The sequence below is a fragment of the Macrotis lagotis genome, chromosome 1, assembly GCF_037893015.1.
Source record: "Macrotis lagotis isolate mMagLag1 chromosome 1, bilby.v1.9.chrom.fasta, whole genome shotgun sequence".
NCBI lineage: Eukaryota > Metazoa > Chordata > Mammalia > Peramelemorphia > Peramelidae > Macrotis > Macrotis lagotis.
Window position 1 is genome coordinate 562,923,609 of NC_133658.1, and position 17,001 is coordinate 562,940,609.

Sequence of the window (17,001 nt, forward strand, 5' to 3'; positions counted from 1 at the left end):
GAAAAAATGCAAAATGTGCTTGCAAAAGAGTAAAATTAGATTAATAGAGAGCAAAAAAGGTACAAAATGTGTTTGCAAAATCGAGTAAAATCAGATTGAGAGCAAAAAAGGGACAAAATGTGTTTGCAAAAGAGTAAAATCAGATTAATAGAGAGAAAAAATGGTAAAAAAAAGTGTTTGCAAAAGAGGAAAATCAGGTTAATAGAGAGGAAAAAGATGCAAAATGTGTTTGCAAGAGTAAAATCAGATTAATAGAGAGAAAAAGGTGCAAAGTGCATTTGCAAAAGAGTCAAGTCAGATTCATAGAAAATGATGCAAAATGCATTTGCAAAGAGTCAAATCAGTTTAGCAGAAAGAAAAAACAATTCGTGGTGCGCGTCTGTGACGCAGTGGCCGGGGCGCGCCCCGCCGCCCGCCCTCCCGCTCGCCGCTCGCCGCTCGCCGCTCGCCGCCCCGCCGCCCGCCCTCCCGCTCGCCGCTAGGTGGCTCTGGACCTGGCCGCGCCCCCGCCGCGCCCCCGCCGCGCCCCCGCCGCGCCCCCGCCGCGCCCCCCGCCGCTCTCTCGCGCGGGCGCCGGAAGCCGGAACCGGGCAGGATGGCGGGCCTGGCGGTCCGCGACCCCGCGGTGGACCGCTCCCTGCGCTCCGTGTTCGTGGGCAACATCCCCTACGAGGCCACGGAGGAGCAGCTGAAGGACATCTTCTCCGAGGTGGGGCCCGTGGTCAGCTTCCGCCTGGTGTACGACCGGGAGACCGGGAAGCCCAAGGGCTACGGCTTCTGCGAGTACCAGGACCAGGAGACGGCGCTGAGCGCCATGCGCAACCTCAACGGGCGCGAGTTCAGCGGCCGCGCCCTGCGGGTGGACAACGCGGCCAGCGAGAAGAACAAGGAGGAGCTCAAGAGCCTGGGCAGCGGCGCGCCCGTCATCGAGTCCCCCTACGGCGACCCCATCAGCCCCGAGGACGCGCCCGAGTCCATCAGCCGCGCCGTGGCCAGCCTGCCGCCCGAGCAGATGTTCGAGCTGATGAAGCAGATGAAGCTGTGCGTGCAGAACAGCCCGCAGGAGGCCCGCAGCATGCTGCTGCAGAACCCGCAGCTGGCCTACGCGCTGCTGCAGGCGCAGGTGGTCATGCGCATCGTGGACCCCGAGATCGCGCTCAAGATCCTGCACCGGCCGGCCGGCGTGCCGCCGCTGCTGCCGGGCCCGGCCCCGCCGGCCGCCCCCGGGCCCGGCCCCGCCGCGGCCGCCGCCCCGGCCCCGGCCCCGGCCCCGGCCCCGGCCCCGCCGCTGGCCGGCCTGCACGGCAACGGCGCGCCGCCCCTGCTGCCGCCCGCGCCCGGCGCGCTGCCCGCCGCGCCGCCCGGCGCGCTGGGCCCCAAGGTGGGCATGGCGGGCGGCGGCCCCGGCGGCCTGCAGCACTCGCCCGCGGGGCCCGCCCGGCCCGCGCCCCTGGAGCGCGTCCCCGTGGCCCTGCCCGACCCCCGCGCGCCCCTGCCGCGGGGCCCGCTGCCCGCCGGGGGCCCGCCGCCGCGGGGGCTGCTGGGGGACGCGCCCAACGACCCGCACGGGGGCACCCTGCTGACCGTCACCGGGGAGGTGGAGCCCCGGGGCTACCTGGGGCCCCCCCTGCACCACCTGCCGGCCCACGACCTGCGCGGGGCGCCCCTGGGGGAGCCGCGGCCGCTGATGGGCGAGCCGCGGGGGGCCCTGCTGGACCAGCGGGGCCCGCCCATGGACGCCCGGGGCGGGCGCGACCCCCGGGCCCTGGAGGCCAGGGGCCCGGGGCCGCGGGGCCCGCTGCCGGGGGCGCTGCCGGGCCCGGGGCCCCTGGCGATGGGGGCGGCGGGCCCCCCGGGGCCCCGGCCGGTCCCGGGCCTGCAGGGCTCCGGCCAGCCCGGCGCCTTCAGCCCGGGCCAGAGCCAGGTGACCCCGCAGGACCACGAGAAGGCGGCGCTCATCATGCAGGTGCTGCAGCTGACGGCGGACCAGATCGCCATGCTGCCGCCCGAGCAGCGCCAGAGCATCCTCATCCTCAAGGAGCAGATCCAGAAGTCCACCGGCACCCCGTGAGGGGGCCCGAGCCCAGTTGGAACCGCAACTCCGCACGTTCCCCGGGACCTGCCCAGGCCCCTCCCGCTTCTAAAACAGCCAGGCAGTTTGCACACAGGTTCTCTAAAAATTCAGATGTCTAGATAGTCCAGCGATGCTTAGGCTCACTCTGCCTGTTTTCCAGCAGTTCTTTTTGATGGCATCCGCCTTTTTTCGTAAATTCTTTTCAACCCTTTCATTTTTATATCTTTCTGTTGACTCACAGAGTCACTTTTGTTTCGTTGTTTACTTCTTTCTCATCTTTAAGAGTCCCATTTTCTTGGAGAAGGCTTCTAAGGTATTGATTCTCCTTCCCATTATTCCCTCCAAAGCTTTTATTTCATGTAAAAATACATTTTTTAGATTTCTTCATTTTTTTTCCCCAGGGACTTATAAGTATTTGTGGACAAGTCAGTCTTTGATGCATAACTTGAATTTATTGTCTAATTATTTATTGTCTTCTGGGTTTTACCTCTTCAACATATAAGCTAATATTTAATTTAAAATTTTTGTATCATTTGGGATATGAACTGTGGTTTTATTTCTCTGGTTTATCTATAAAGACAAAATGTGAATCATTTGAAATTTTGTAGAATTTCTTTACCTTTCACACTTTTTGCAAATAGTTTATGTAATATTAGAATTGTTATGTGTTTTATAGGACTCGCATATAAATCCTGGTGGTTCTTTCCCCTTTGGGAGTTCATTTATGACATGTCCAATTTCAATTTCCAAGGTTGGGTAATTTAAATTCTTTCTTACTCATTTATCTAAATATTTGATATTTTGTAAATATTTATCCATTTCATTTTACACCTTACATTTACTCCTAACTTCTACCTTTTGATGCTAAACTCTGAAATTTTCTCATATCACCACCTTTTATCTTTCCTCTTTAAACCCTGTTTTTGGGTTCTCACCATGACCTCCACCCCTTTGCTCTTTCCTCATCTTCCTCTAATTGCAGTCTTAGCTCTACAAATTAATCAATTCAACTGTATGCTGTCCCTTCCCCTTTGAATTTCTGCTCTTAATTTCTTTACTATCATTGCCTAACCCCAACTCTGTGTTATGCCCATCATTTACTTTCTTCTATTTCTTTGAATTTAAGATTTCTTCTCATGCCTCTGTACTTTTGCCCAGGTGTGGACTAGAACCCTCCCTCACTTCTACCTTTTAGAACACGTAACTTCTCCAAGTTTCAACTAAGGTGCCATTTAGCTCCTGACAATCCCATGGATTAAAGGTGCATACCAAGCTCCAATTTTGGACATGGTCATGGTGGAGATGCTTTTGCTTATTATACAGGTTTTAGTTTTTGCTTCATTTTCTAGAAAGGAGGGGAGGAAGTAACAGATAAAATAATACTTAATTAAGAAAAAGTATGACTTAGGAGGGATCTGAACTATAATTCTGATGATCTGTGATTCTAAGAATTCTTTTGGATTATTTCTACAGTAGAGAGGTTTTATGTGGGTAGAGAGGCTCTCAGGTGTCCTGAAACAGATCACTATAAAACAGCAAATTTTGATTCTTGGAGCAAGCAGCACAAAGCATGCTTTGCAAGTCCCTAAAATCAGTTCTTAAAAGTTCATTGGGGGCAGCTAGGTGGCACAGTGGATAAAGCACCAGCCCTGGAGTCAGGAGGACCTGGGTTCAAATGAGGGTCTCACTTAATAATTACCTAGCTGTGTGGCCTTGGGCAAGCCACTTAACCCCATTTGCCTTGCAAAAAAAGAAAGAAAGAAAGAAAAAACATTAAGTTCAGTTTTGGGGGGGCGGCTAGGTGGCACAGTGAATAGAGCACCAGCCTTGGAGTCAGGAGTACCCGGGTTCAAGTCCGACCTTAGACATTTAATAATTACCTAGCCGTGTGGCCTTGGGCAAGCCACTTAACCCCACTGCCTTTACAAAAAAACTAAAAAAAAAAGTTCATCAGGTTAAAATAAAACAAAAAGTAATTAAGACACATTTACTGGACCATTAATGAAAATCTTAGGATACCAGCCCCATGAAGCAAAACCTCAAGAAATTGTTACCCAGTTTTCCTTTGAGCAAGGAGAGATCTTCACTGCCTTGTCTTCTTAGGAATCTAGGAAATCTAGGATGAAGAAGAGTCCACTGAGTAGTGAAACTGGGTGATAGAAAAGGGGCTCTTTTGGAGTGGAAGTAAAAGCTACTGGAAGTAAAAAGCCATTTTCTGTAGCTTTCCTTTTAAACTGAATATTCTAACTACCTAGGTCTTTAGCATGATCGTTTCTCTATTCCTGAGGAATGCAAATGCTGTTAAAATATAAACATAAAAATATTTAAATTATCATTTAAAGTATTTATTTTAGCTTATGACATTCTTTTTTAATGGGGGGGGGCAAAATTCTCCTCACCTCCCCCTAGTTATTTGTTGTTGAGCCATTTCATTCATGTCCAATTCTTTGTGACCCTATTTGGAGTTTTCTTGGCAAATATACTGGAATACTTTGTGATTCCTTCAGTTCATTTCCAGATGAAGAGACTGAGTCAAAGAGGATTAAATGACTTGATCAGGGTAATACAGCTAGAAAGTTTCTGAAGCTGGATTTCGACCCAGGAAGATGTGTCTTCTTGACTCCGGGCCTTTTAACTACTGCACCCTTAGTTATAACTGACAAAATCACACTGTGGGACTGACTGGGATCCAGCAAAATAATAATGCAATTACTTAAAAAGGAAATCATCTCCTAACTGGACAAATTGAGGAGCGCTCTGTATCTACATTGTTTATGTGGATAATAGTAGTAGGTATGCCCATATTTTTTTCTAAGTTGAAGTAAATTAACTCATTAAACTAAATAGTGAGGGTGAGAGAGAGTTTGTGTTTTTGCTCACATGACCATAGATTAGCTAGGAAGAGAAAAAGGGTAAATCTATTCCTTAAACACAAGCAAGTGTTCTAAACAAGAGGATGTTATCAGATTAGGTACAGTGTCTGGGATCTCAACATTATGATCTCACCATTGTTTTGCTAAGTCAATATATGCTATTGGAAGGGTTCTTGAACTCTCAAGTAATCTTGGGTAGGGAATAACAATATTTACAAAGCACTTTAAATCTTCCAAAGAACTTACTATACAACATCCTGGTGAGATAGATAACGTCCTGGTGAGATAGATAAAGTCAATGCTAATCATTCTTACTTTACAGATGAGGAAACTAAGTTCCAGAGAAGTTACATAACTTGTCCAGTATCACACAGGCAATAGATACACAATTGGATTTGAACTCGTGTACTTTGAGTTCAATATCAGTGCTATCCATAAACATACATATATATATATATATATATATATATATATATATATATATGTATAAAATCTCTCTTCTATCAAGAGCAGTACTGGGGATTATTTGGTTAAGATTTAAGAACTGAGGGGCGGCTAGGTGGCGCAGTGGATAAAGCGCTGGCCTTGGAGTCAGGAGTACCTGGGTTCAAATCCAGTCTCAGACACTTAATAATTACCTAGCTGTGTGGCCTTGGGCAAACCACTTAACCTCATTTGCCTTGCAAAAACCTAAAAAAAAAAAAAGATTTAAGAACTGAAATTCCTCATCAAGTCACTAGGTGGGGAAACTAAACTGAGAGTTTCAGGCAGAGGATGTAAATAGTAAAAAGAATATGTAAATGAACTTGAGCTGTTTTTCTACTTAACACTCAGTTGACAGAAATAAGAAAGTTATTAAATTTGCACTAATATTAATCTATATGCTACTATCCAACTTTTATTAATGAAATATGATATAGTAAGATATTGGACTTGGATTCAGAAAACAGGTTTAGATCTTGGTTCTGCTCCTTTCCTTATGACTTTAGGCAGTCAATTGACTTCTCCATTAAAAAAAATCAGCCAATTTTAAACATTTAAAAAATTCTGAATTTCAGGTTCTCTCCCACCATTTAACCACCTTTATCTATTAAGAAGGCAAGTGATACGATATCCATTCCACATGAGAGTCTGACATAATTGAAACAACTGAACAATGCATGAATTTCTCTCTTAGCCTCAGTTTCCTTATAAATAAAAGTATTGGACTAGAAGATCTAGAACAGGTGTTTCTAAAACATGGCCCTTAAAGCCCATTCATGTGGCATTATTACATTTTGTTATGCTTAATGGCATCATGGGTTACACTGTAGTCATAAATATTAAATTCTGTATGTAGCCCTTGGCAAGTTTTTATTGTGCAGTGTGGCCCAGAAAAGCCTGTGTCCAGCTTTTTAGCTCTTCTGGGCTACATTGCCCAACAAAAGTTTGTCAAGGGTAGCATATGGAATTTAACCCATATTACCAGTGAGTATAATATTAATATGTAATAATGTAATAAAGTATAATAAAAAGAATGAGCATAATAATAAAACATTTACTTTTTAAACAAAAAAATAAGAACATGACATTTTTAATGTAAATACAGCCTGCTTTTTCCATACCAGGATATCTATATCTGATTTGATAGAAGTTGTAGCAATGGGAAGAATATTTTCAAGGTGCTCATCTGAAACTTTTGTTCTGTTTTTTCTTTTTGTATGCTTCATAAGGGAAGAAGATTGCTAGCAAATATACGTATTCCCCAAAAGAGACATCATGAACCAGGGCATGTTTATGAAATGTGGGATATTTCTTTTAGGCAGGTACAGCTTTTAAAAGTCCAATGAAGACATATGACTAAACTTTTCTTTACATTGCATATTTAATTGCAACATTCTATTTGCAAGTTTGCAGGCAATGTATGATTTCAACTGAGAATGGAGTGGCAAATATACTGAAAATGCAGTCTTGAAATCTATTCTCAAAAGTCCGCTGACAAAATAGCAATTGACACTGCATACAATAAAGTTGTCTGTTGCAATAACAATGAAGTATATAACATTTAAAAATAAAGATCCCAATTCTCACATACATATCTTTTGTAAGAAAAATTTAACAAAATTGGTGGACTGAGACCACGCAATGGTCTCACAATAGCTATTTGAAAAGTTGAGCACTGTTAGTTAAGCATTAAGCTGTTGCGATGTTGCAGTTGGTGCATGTGCTTACCCATTCCTTCATATTCTGATTGTATGATATGGGCCCCATGTGGACTTTGAATAGACTTTTGAAGGCCACATATGGCCCCCAGGCTACAAGTTGGACACACCTGTTCTAGAAGGCCCCTCTTCTGTCTGTTAGTCTTCTGATTATATGACAGCTATTACTAAGTATTAGTAGAGATCTCAGAGACAGCGTACTTAAGTTGTTGATCCGCCTCAGTAGTAATTAAACATAATTCTCTACACTGATAAAAACATATTAGAATCAAACTTAGTTTAAATTGTGTAGAAATCTTTACTGATGAATTATTTTTAAAAAGATAGCTTGCATTTATATACTACTTTGATGAATACAAAATGATTTACAAATATCACATTTGATTCTTACCATACCCTTAGGAGATAGTGCTGTTATTATGCAATTTTACAGATGAGTAAACTCAGGCAGAGACACCTTATGACTTACCGAGGGTTACACAGCTAGTAAGTGTCCTCTTATTAGAAAATAGAAATTTATGCGTATATGCGTGTGTATTGCTATGTAAGAAAGTAAAATAATCAATGTTAGAAGATATGTGGAAACAGGCATATTTATGAAAGATGTGAATATAACTGCATGTAATCAGAAGTAACAGATATATTGTCAGGAGGATCATGAGAGTCTGTTAACATGGCAAGAATATCCTACATCAATCACTAGCATATTTTCAAGGTCTACAGTATAAACTTTGGACATCTCTGATTTAACCATATGGCATCCAACTTGAGGTGTGCACAATGGGGATAAAGGGTAAGAAGGGGCACCGTGAGAAGAGGGTGGGGAAAGTCAGTCCTATAAAGAGAGAATTCATTCTCAGACCATAAGAGCAGAATTTGTCTTCCTGATGTAGAGAAGGCTATCATATCTGGTTTCCTGGAGTGGTGTTTGAGAAGTGTGTGTTTGAGGGGGCCAGACTGACAGATCGAGAGCATGATTGGATCTGATGCTGTTTTCAATAAAAACTACTCTGAGAAGGAAGAAGAAAAGTAGAAGAATTTGTTCTGAATTTTTCAAGGGCTGGCCAAAAACATTACCTTATGTTGAATGGGATGTTTCCATCTGCAAAAATCCTAATATTTCTTAGCTTTTAGTCATATCCATTCAAAGTACCCCTTGTCTCTCTCAGGAATCATGGGGAACAGGATGCTCTATATTTTTGCCAGCTGTCCATTTCATTATTCTACCACAAACATTCTAACCCTTTTACCTAGATTGGACTGGACGAAGCAGGACATGTGCCAACTTCATAATGTAATTAGAGTAGTGCTGAGACTTTATGATCTCAAATACCTCCACATCTCTCCTAATCAACATCTATAAATTCTGAAATTCTATCCCTAGACTAGTAAATTCAACCTGCTCAAAAGGAAGAAAGAAAATCACTTTACCAAAATAGTAATTTTTAAAATGAACCAGGCCAAATGACAACAACAAAAAATCATCTGCTAGCAAAACTGAACATAAGAAATTAACAAAGAATTAAATAGAGACTGGACAATCCAATTTCAGAAAATTTGAGTGGTTCTGGCTTGCAGGAATTATCAAAGGGGGTGGGAGATAAGAGGAAAGGACTTAGTCTAACTAGAGTAATCCTTGTGATGGCATTGGGCCTCTAAGAATAAAGGATAAATAACAAGTTTCGACTAGTAAGATAGCCCTGAGCATTTTGATGAAAAAACAATTTGCAAACTTTTTTTTAAAGGAATGAGACTGGGGGGCGGAGCCAAGATGGCGACAAGAAGGGATCAAGTCTTAGGCGCTCTCTGATAAACTAAGGACTCTAACTAAACTTTCAAGAGACAGAACCCACAAAGGGACCCAGTGAGGCAATTCTCCTAATCAAGGTAACCTGGAAAAGAGCAGAAAGACTCTGCTCCCCAGGGTTGTAGAGGCGGCCGCCGGAGGGGTGGCCCGCCAGAGCGAAAGAACTTCAGCCTCCTGGAGGCAGCCCCAGGGCGCTGGGAGCCACGGCTCACAGCAGCGGGGGAGTCTCCTGAGCTGCACCCCGAGGAGCACTGGGCACAAAGTGGGGGAACAGCTGGGGGACCTCTGCCACAGCAAGCACGTGGAGCCCAGCCCTCAGGGCACACAGCAAGCAGCTTGGTCTTTCCCCAGCCCTGATCCAGGAAACAGAAGCAGGCGGAGCCGGTAAGCAGGAGCCCCCCCAGGGCATGAGCCCATTGAACATAGGGAGGGGAGTGAAGAGAGACTGCAGAGCTCTGTCCTCTGTCTCTGGAACAGGAATCTGGGGCTCTGACCACATTCAGATCTTGATTGCAGTTTAGGCCCCCCATAGAACAGCAGGGCCCCCCCCACCTCAGCCCCGTGGCAGAGGGAGGTGCTTATGGTCATTCACAGACCAGGAGGGAGGACAGAACCTCACACACTGAGACCCTTGTGGGAGTGTCCCAAAAGCTCAGGAAGGGGGCGGCTAGGTGGCGTAGTGGTTAAAGCACTGGCCTTGGAGTCAGGAGTACCTGGGTTCAAATCTGGTCTCAGACACTTAATAATTACCTAGCTGTATGGCCTTGGGCAAGCCACTTAACCCCATTTGCCTTGCAAAAACCTAAAAAAAAAAAAAACAAAAGCTCAGGAAGCACCCCGAAACTAGGCTCAGCCTGGGAAAATGAGTAAGCAGAGAAATAAGAGGAAGACCACTGAGAAATATTTTTTTTGCTTTCTTCATTTCTTTTTTATATTTCTTTTTTATTTTTATTAAAGATATTATTTGAGTTTTACAATTTTCCCCCAATCTTGCTTCCCTCCCCCACCCCCACCCCACAGATAGCACTCTGTTAGTCTTTACTTTGTTTCCATGTTTTACCTTGATCGAATTTGGGTGTGATGAGAGAGAAATCATATCCTTAAAGAGAACAGAATTCTCAGAGGTAACAAAATCAGACAATAAAATATCTGTTTTTTCCTAAATTAAAGGGAATAGTCCTTGTACTTTGTTCAAACTCTACAGCTCCTTATCTGGATACAGATGGCACTCTCCTTTGCAGACAGCCCAGAAATGTTCCCAATTGTTGCAGTGATGGAATGAGCAAGTCCTTCAAGGTTGAATATCACTCCCATGTTGCTGTTAGGGTATACAGTGTTTTTCTGGTTCTGCTCATCTCACTCAGCATCATTTCATGCAAATCCCTCCAGGTTTCCCTGAAATCCCGTCCCTCCTGATTTCTAATAGAACAGTAGTGTTCAATGACATACATATGCCACAGTTTGCAAAACCTTTCCCCAATTGAAGGACATTTACTGGATTTCCAATTCTTTGCCACCACAAACAGGGCTGCTATAAATATTTTTGTACAAGTAATGTATTTACCCTTTTTCCTCATCTCTTCAGGGTATAGACCCAGTAGTGGTATTGCTGGGTCAAGGGTATGCACATTTTTGTTGCCCTTTGGGCATAGTTCCAAATAGCTCTCCAGAAGGGTTGGATGAGTTCACAGCTCCACCAACAGTGTAATAGTGTCCCAGATTTCCCACATCCCTTCCAACAATGATCATTATTCTTCCTGGTCATACTGGCCAATCTGAGAGGCCAATCAGAGAAGTTTGAATTTGCATTTCTCTAATAATTAATGATTTAGATCATTTTTTCATATGGCTATGGATTACTTTGATCTCATCTGTAAATTGCCTTTGCATATCCTTTGACCATTTGTCAATTGGGGAATGGCTTTTTGTTTTAAAAATATGACTCAGTTCTCTATATATTTTAGAAATGAGTCCTTTGTCAGAATCATTAGTTGTAAAGATTGTTTCTCAATTTACTACTTTTCTTTTGATCTTGATTACATTGGTTTTATCTGTGCAAAAGCTTTTTAATTTAATGTAATCAAAATCATCTAATTGGTTTTTAGTGATGTTCTCCAACTCTTCCCTAGTCATAAACTGTTCCCCCTTCCATAGATCTGACAGGTAGACTAGTCCTTGGTCTTCTACTTTGCTTATAGTATTGTTTTTTATGTCTATGTCCTGTAACCATTTGGATTTTATCTTGGTAAAGCGTGTGAGGTGTTGGTCTAATCTAAGTTTCTTCCATACTAACTTCCAATTATCCCAGCAGTTTTTATCAAAGAGGGAGTTTTTATCCCAATGGCCGGACTCTTTGGGTTTATCAAACAGCAGATTACTATAATCCTCTCCTGCTTTTAGCCCTAGTCTATTCCACTGGTCTACCACTCTATTTCTTAGGCAATACCAAACAGTTTTGATGACTGATGCTTTATAATATAATTTTAGATTGGGTAGTGCTAAGCCACCTTCGTTTGCATTTTTTTTCATTAAGCTCCTGGCAATTCTTGACTTTTTATTTCTCCATATGAATTTACTTACAATTTTTTCTAACTCATTAAAGTAATTTTTTGGAATTTTGATTGGTAAGGCACTAAGCAGATAGTTTAGTTTTGGTAGAATTGTCATTTTTATTATATTAGCTCTCCCTATATTTGCCCAGTTATTTAAATCTGATTTAATTTGTGTGAGAAGTGTTTTATAATTGTTTTAAAAAAGATTCTGAGACTGTCTTGGCAAATAGACTCCCAAATATTTTACATTGTCTGAGGTTACTTTGAATGGGATTTCTCTTTCTAGCTCTTCCTGCTGTTTCTTGCTAGACATATATAGAAAAGTTGAGGATTTATGAGGGTTTATTTTATAACCTGCAACTTTGCTAAAATTGCTAATTGTTTCCAGTAGTTTTTTAGATGATTTCTTGGGATTCTCTAGGTAGACTATCATGTCATCTGCGAAGAGTGAGAGTTTTGTCTCTTCCTTCCCAATTCTAATTCCTTCAATTTCTTTTTCTTCTCTAATTGCTGATGCTAACATTTCTAATACAATATTGAATAGTAGTGGTGATAATGGGCACCCTTATTTCACCCCTGATCTTATTGGGAATGCCCCTGGCCTCTCCCCATTGAATATAATGCTTGTTGATGGTTTCAGATAGATACTGCTAATTATTTTAAGGAACAGTCCATTTATTCCTATACTCTCTAGTCTTTTTAATAGGAATGGATGCTGTATTTTGTCAAAAGCTTTTTCAGCATCTATTGATATGATCATATGATTTCTGATAGGTTTGTTGTTGATATAATTGAGTATACTAACAGTTTTCCTAATATTGAACTATCCCTGCATTCCTGGAATGAATCTTACTTGATCATAATGTATTATCCTTGTGATGACTTGTAGTCATTTTGCTAAGATTTTATTTAGGATTTTTGCATCTATATTCATCAGGGAAATAGGTCTATAATTTTCTTTCTCTGTTTTAACTCTTCCTGGTTTAGGTAACAGTACCATGTTGGTCTCATAGAAAGAGTTAGGCAGAGTTCCATCTTTCCCTATTTTTCCAAAGAGTTTATATAGGATTGGAACCAATTGTTCCTTAAATGTTTGGTAGAATTCACTTGTGAATCCATCTGGCCCTGGAGTTTTTTTTTAGGGAGTTCAATAATGGCTTGTTGAATTTCTTTTTCTGAGATAGGGTTGTTTAGGTATTTAATCTCTTCTTCATTTAACTTGGGCAATTTATATTTTTGTAAATATTCATCCATTTCACTTAGATTATCAAATTTATTGGCATAGAGTTGGGCAAAATAATTTCAAATTATCACTTTAATTTTCTTCTCATTTGTAGTAAGTTTATCTTTTTCATTTATGATACTAGAAATTTGGTTTTCTTCTTTCTTATTTTTAATCAAATTGACCAGAGGTTTATCAATTTTATTGTTTTTTTCATAATACCAACTTTTGGTTTTATTTATTAATTCAATAGTTTTTTGCTTTCGATTTTATTAATTTCTCCTTTAATTTTTAAAATTTCTAATTTAGTATTTAATTAGGGATTTTTGATTTGTTCATTCTCTAATTTTTTTAGTTGCATGTTTAGTTCATTGATTTCCTCTTTCTCCAATTTATTCATATAAGCATTTAGAGCTATAATATATACCCTGAGAGTTGCTTTGAATGAATCCCATAGGTTTTGATATGTTGTTTCATCATTATCATTATCTAGGATAAAATGGTTAATTCTTTCTATAATTTGTTTTTTGGTCCACTCATTTTTTAAGATGAGGTTATTCAGTTTCCAATTTGTTCTGGGTCTATATCTCCTTGGCCCAGTATTGCATATGACTTTTATTGCATTGTGATCTGAGAAAGATGTATTCACTATTTCTGTCTTTCTGCAGTTGATCATTAGGTTTTTATGTCCTAGTACATGGTCAATTTTTGTATAAGTTCCATGTACAGCTGAGAAAAAGGTATATTCCTTTCTATCCCCATTCAGTTTCCTCCATAAGTCTACCATATCTAATTTTTCTAACAATCTATTTACCTCCCTAATTTCTTTCTTGTTTGGTTTATGATTTATCTAGATCTGATAGCGGGAAGTTGAGGTCTCCCACTAGTAGAGTTTTGCTGTCTATGTCTTCCTGTAATTCTTTCAGCTTCTCCTCTAAGAATTTGGGTGCTGTCCCACTGGGTGCATATATATTCAATATTGAAATAACTTGTCTATGGTATCTTTTAGGAGGATAAAGTTTCCTTCATTATCACTTTTAACGCTATCTATTTTTGCTGCTGCTTTGTCTGAGATAAGGATTGCTACCCCTGCTTTTTTTACTTCAGTTGAGGCAAAATATATTTTGCTCCAACCTTTTACCTTTACTCTATATGTATCTCTCTGCTTCAAATGAGTTTCTTGTAAGCAGCATATTGTAGGATTCTGGTTTTTAATCTACTCTGCTATTTGTTTGTTTTAAGGGAGAGTTCATCCCATTCACATTCAAGGTTATGATTACTAATTCTTTATTGCCCTCTGTGCTATCTTCCCTCTGTTTGTATTTTCCCCCTTTCCCCCCTTTTATCCATATCTCCCAGAATTTTGTTTTTGAATACTACCCCCTCCAGTGTGTTTGCCCTCCTATATCACACCCTCCCCTTTCTTTCCCCTTTCCCTTTTTCCCTTTTCCCTTCCCTTCCTTTTATTTCCCCTTATTTTCCCCACTCCCCTTCCCTTTCTCCATCCCCCCCCTCCCCTTTTCTCCTTCTAATACTTGAAAGGTTAGATGTTTTATAAGTTAACTGAGTATGTGTAGGCTGACTTTAAGCCAAGTCTGATGAGAAGAAGATTCAGATGTTTCTCCTCTGCTCCCTTCTTCCCCTCTATTACCATAGGGTTTTTTTGTACCTCTTAGTGTAATGAGATTTGTCCCATTCAGTCCCCTCCCTCCTCCCATCTCTTTCCTGTCCCCCTTTTTAGGGAGGCAGTGTATTTTTTTAGATCATTCTATCTAGGTCATAGAAAATTCTGAGTGTCTGTCCCTTCTAATTCAGTATATTCTATTGAATAGAGTCAAAATTCCTGAGAGTTATTAGAGTCTTTCTCCCAAGTGGGGTTAAAGCCAGTTACATCCCATTAGATAGCAGTCTCATGGATCGGTCATGGATGTCCATCATTTCTGGCTAGGTGTATTCTGTTAGAGTTACATTTCTCAAGGTTTATGAGAATGGCCCCCCCCCCCCATGCTGGGATATAGCCAGTTTCAATTTACTCGATTGCATTTTTTTTCCTTTTACCGTTCCCCCCCCCCCTTTTTTTACCTTTTCATGTGTCTCTTGAACCTCCTGTTTGATGCCCAAATTTTCTGTTTAGCTTTGGTCTTTTCATCAGGAATTTTTGGAATTCTTCCATTTCGTTAAATGTCCATCTTTTTCCCTGGAAGAGAAGGCTCAGCTTTGCAGGAAAGTAGATTCTTGGCTGCATTCCAAGCTCCCTTGCTCTTTGAAATATTTTGTTCCAGGCCCTTCGATCCCTTAAAGTTGATGCACCCAGGTCCTGCGTGATCCTTACTGTGGCTCCTTGATATTTAAATTGCTTCTTTCTGGCTGCTTGCAGGATTTTCTCTTTTATCTGATAGTTCTGGAGTTTGGCCACAACATTCCTTGGTGTTTTCATTTTAGGATCTTTTTCTGGTGGGGATCGATGTACTCTTTCAATAACTACTTTGCAGTCTGATTCCATGATATCAGGGCAGTTTTCCATCACTAGATCCTGTAATATTAAGTTCAGGCTTTTTTTTCTCTTCAATGTTTTCAGGAAGTCCTATAATTTTCAGGTTGCCCCTCCTCCATGTATTCTCGAGGTCAGTGTTTTTGTTGATGAGGTATTTTACATTTGCTTCTATTTTTTGTATTTTTTTGATTTTGTTTAACTGACTCTTGCTGTCTCATGGAGTCATTAGTTTCTGTAGACTCCATTACTTTTTGGGGGGGAGGAGTTTTCTTCTTTAACCTTTTGCAACTCCTTTTCCAATTGGTCAATTCTACTTTTGAAAGAGCTTTCCATTTCACCAATTGAGGTTTTGAGACAATTAATTTCTTTTTGCATTTGCTCGTTTGATGATCTGAGAGAATTATTCTCATTTTGTAATTGTCCAATTGATGATCTGAGAGATTTATTCTCCTTTTGTGTTTGTCCATTTGTACTTTCTAAGGTATTAATTGTTTCTCCCAAATTTTTACGCTCCCTCCTTATTTCTTCAGGGAAGTCTTTCTGTGCTGGAGACCAGATTGTATTCTCTTCAGAGGTTCCAGTTCTCTCTGAGTTGGGGTCTTTCCCTTCCAGGAATTTTTCTATGGGTCCACCTTTCTGCTAACCCTTCTTCATTATGCTAAGACCTTGAGTTGGGAGAGGACTGGTTCAACTGGGCTTGAGATCGCTGAAGCCTTTACTGAGTGCAGTTTCTCTGGCTGGCCAGTAGGAGGTGCTGGTTGCCCTCTCTGGGGTGTCTGTGACCTTGGTTGGGAGACCTTCTCCCTTTGCCCAAAGGCAAGAGTTGGAACTATTGAATTCTTTTGCCTTCAATCAATGGTGGGCTTTACCCTGGCCTGAGGTGATTCTTCAGCTGGGCTGGTTCTTCTGCTCAGACACCTGGGCCTGAGGCAGAAGTAATTTGCCTTTGTTTGAGGAGAGGCCTCTGTGCAATGGAGGCGTGCCCTCAGAGCTTCACAGACCCGAGAAGCCTAGGGATGGTGTCTGCCGTTCTCCTGTACCAGAACTCTTCCCCCAGCCTGGTCCCCGAGCTCCAGGGGGACAGCACCAACACCAGTGCCTCTGCTTCCCCACAGACCCAAGCCCCTTTTGTCCAGCCCCACCGCTGATCCAGCAGGTCCGGCTCTCAGGCCCTCAGACTCCCGGTTCCAATTCAGCTGTTAATCTGGCTGATCCCAGGCTGCGTCTCCCTTGGAGCCCAGACTCACCCACCGGGACTCAGCCAAGGCTGCTGTGGGAGACAAATCCTGAGGTAGATCTTCCTCTCCTGGCTTTTCTTTCTGGGTTTCCTGGTTTGGCTTTCTTTTAAGAGGTTTGTTTCACGTGATATATGGGGAAGAGATCAGGAGACTTTAGAACTGTGCCTGTCTTCTCTCCGCCATCTTGGCCGGAACGAGAAATATTTTGCTCATGAGCCCAAGAAGGATCAAAATACTCAGTCTGAAGATGAGGAGGTACAAGCTCCTGCATCTAAAGACTCCAAGAAAAAAAGAAATTGGGTTCAGGCTATGACAGAGCTCAAAAAAGACTGAAAATCAAATGAAGGAGTTGGAAGAAAAACTGGGAAAAGAAAGGAGAGAGATGCAGGAAAAACATGAAAATGAAGTCAGCAGCTTAGTCAAGGAAATCCAAAAAAATGCTGAAGAAAATAGCATGCTAAAAACCAGCTTAGGTCAAATGGATAAAACAGTTCAAAGAGTTATTGAGGAGAAGAATGCTTTAAAAAGCAAAATTGGCCA

The 17,001-nt window shown here is 42.0% G+C and overlaps 1 pseudogene; it reads left to right on the forward strand.

Moving 5' to 3' along the window:
* The first annotated feature begins 539 nt into the window (after positions 1 to 539).
* LOC141507105 (cleavage stimulation factor subunit 2 pseudogene) lies at positions 540 to 2,163 on the forward strand (annotated as a pseudogene).
* Positions 2,164 to 17,001: the final 14,838 nt, after the last annotated feature.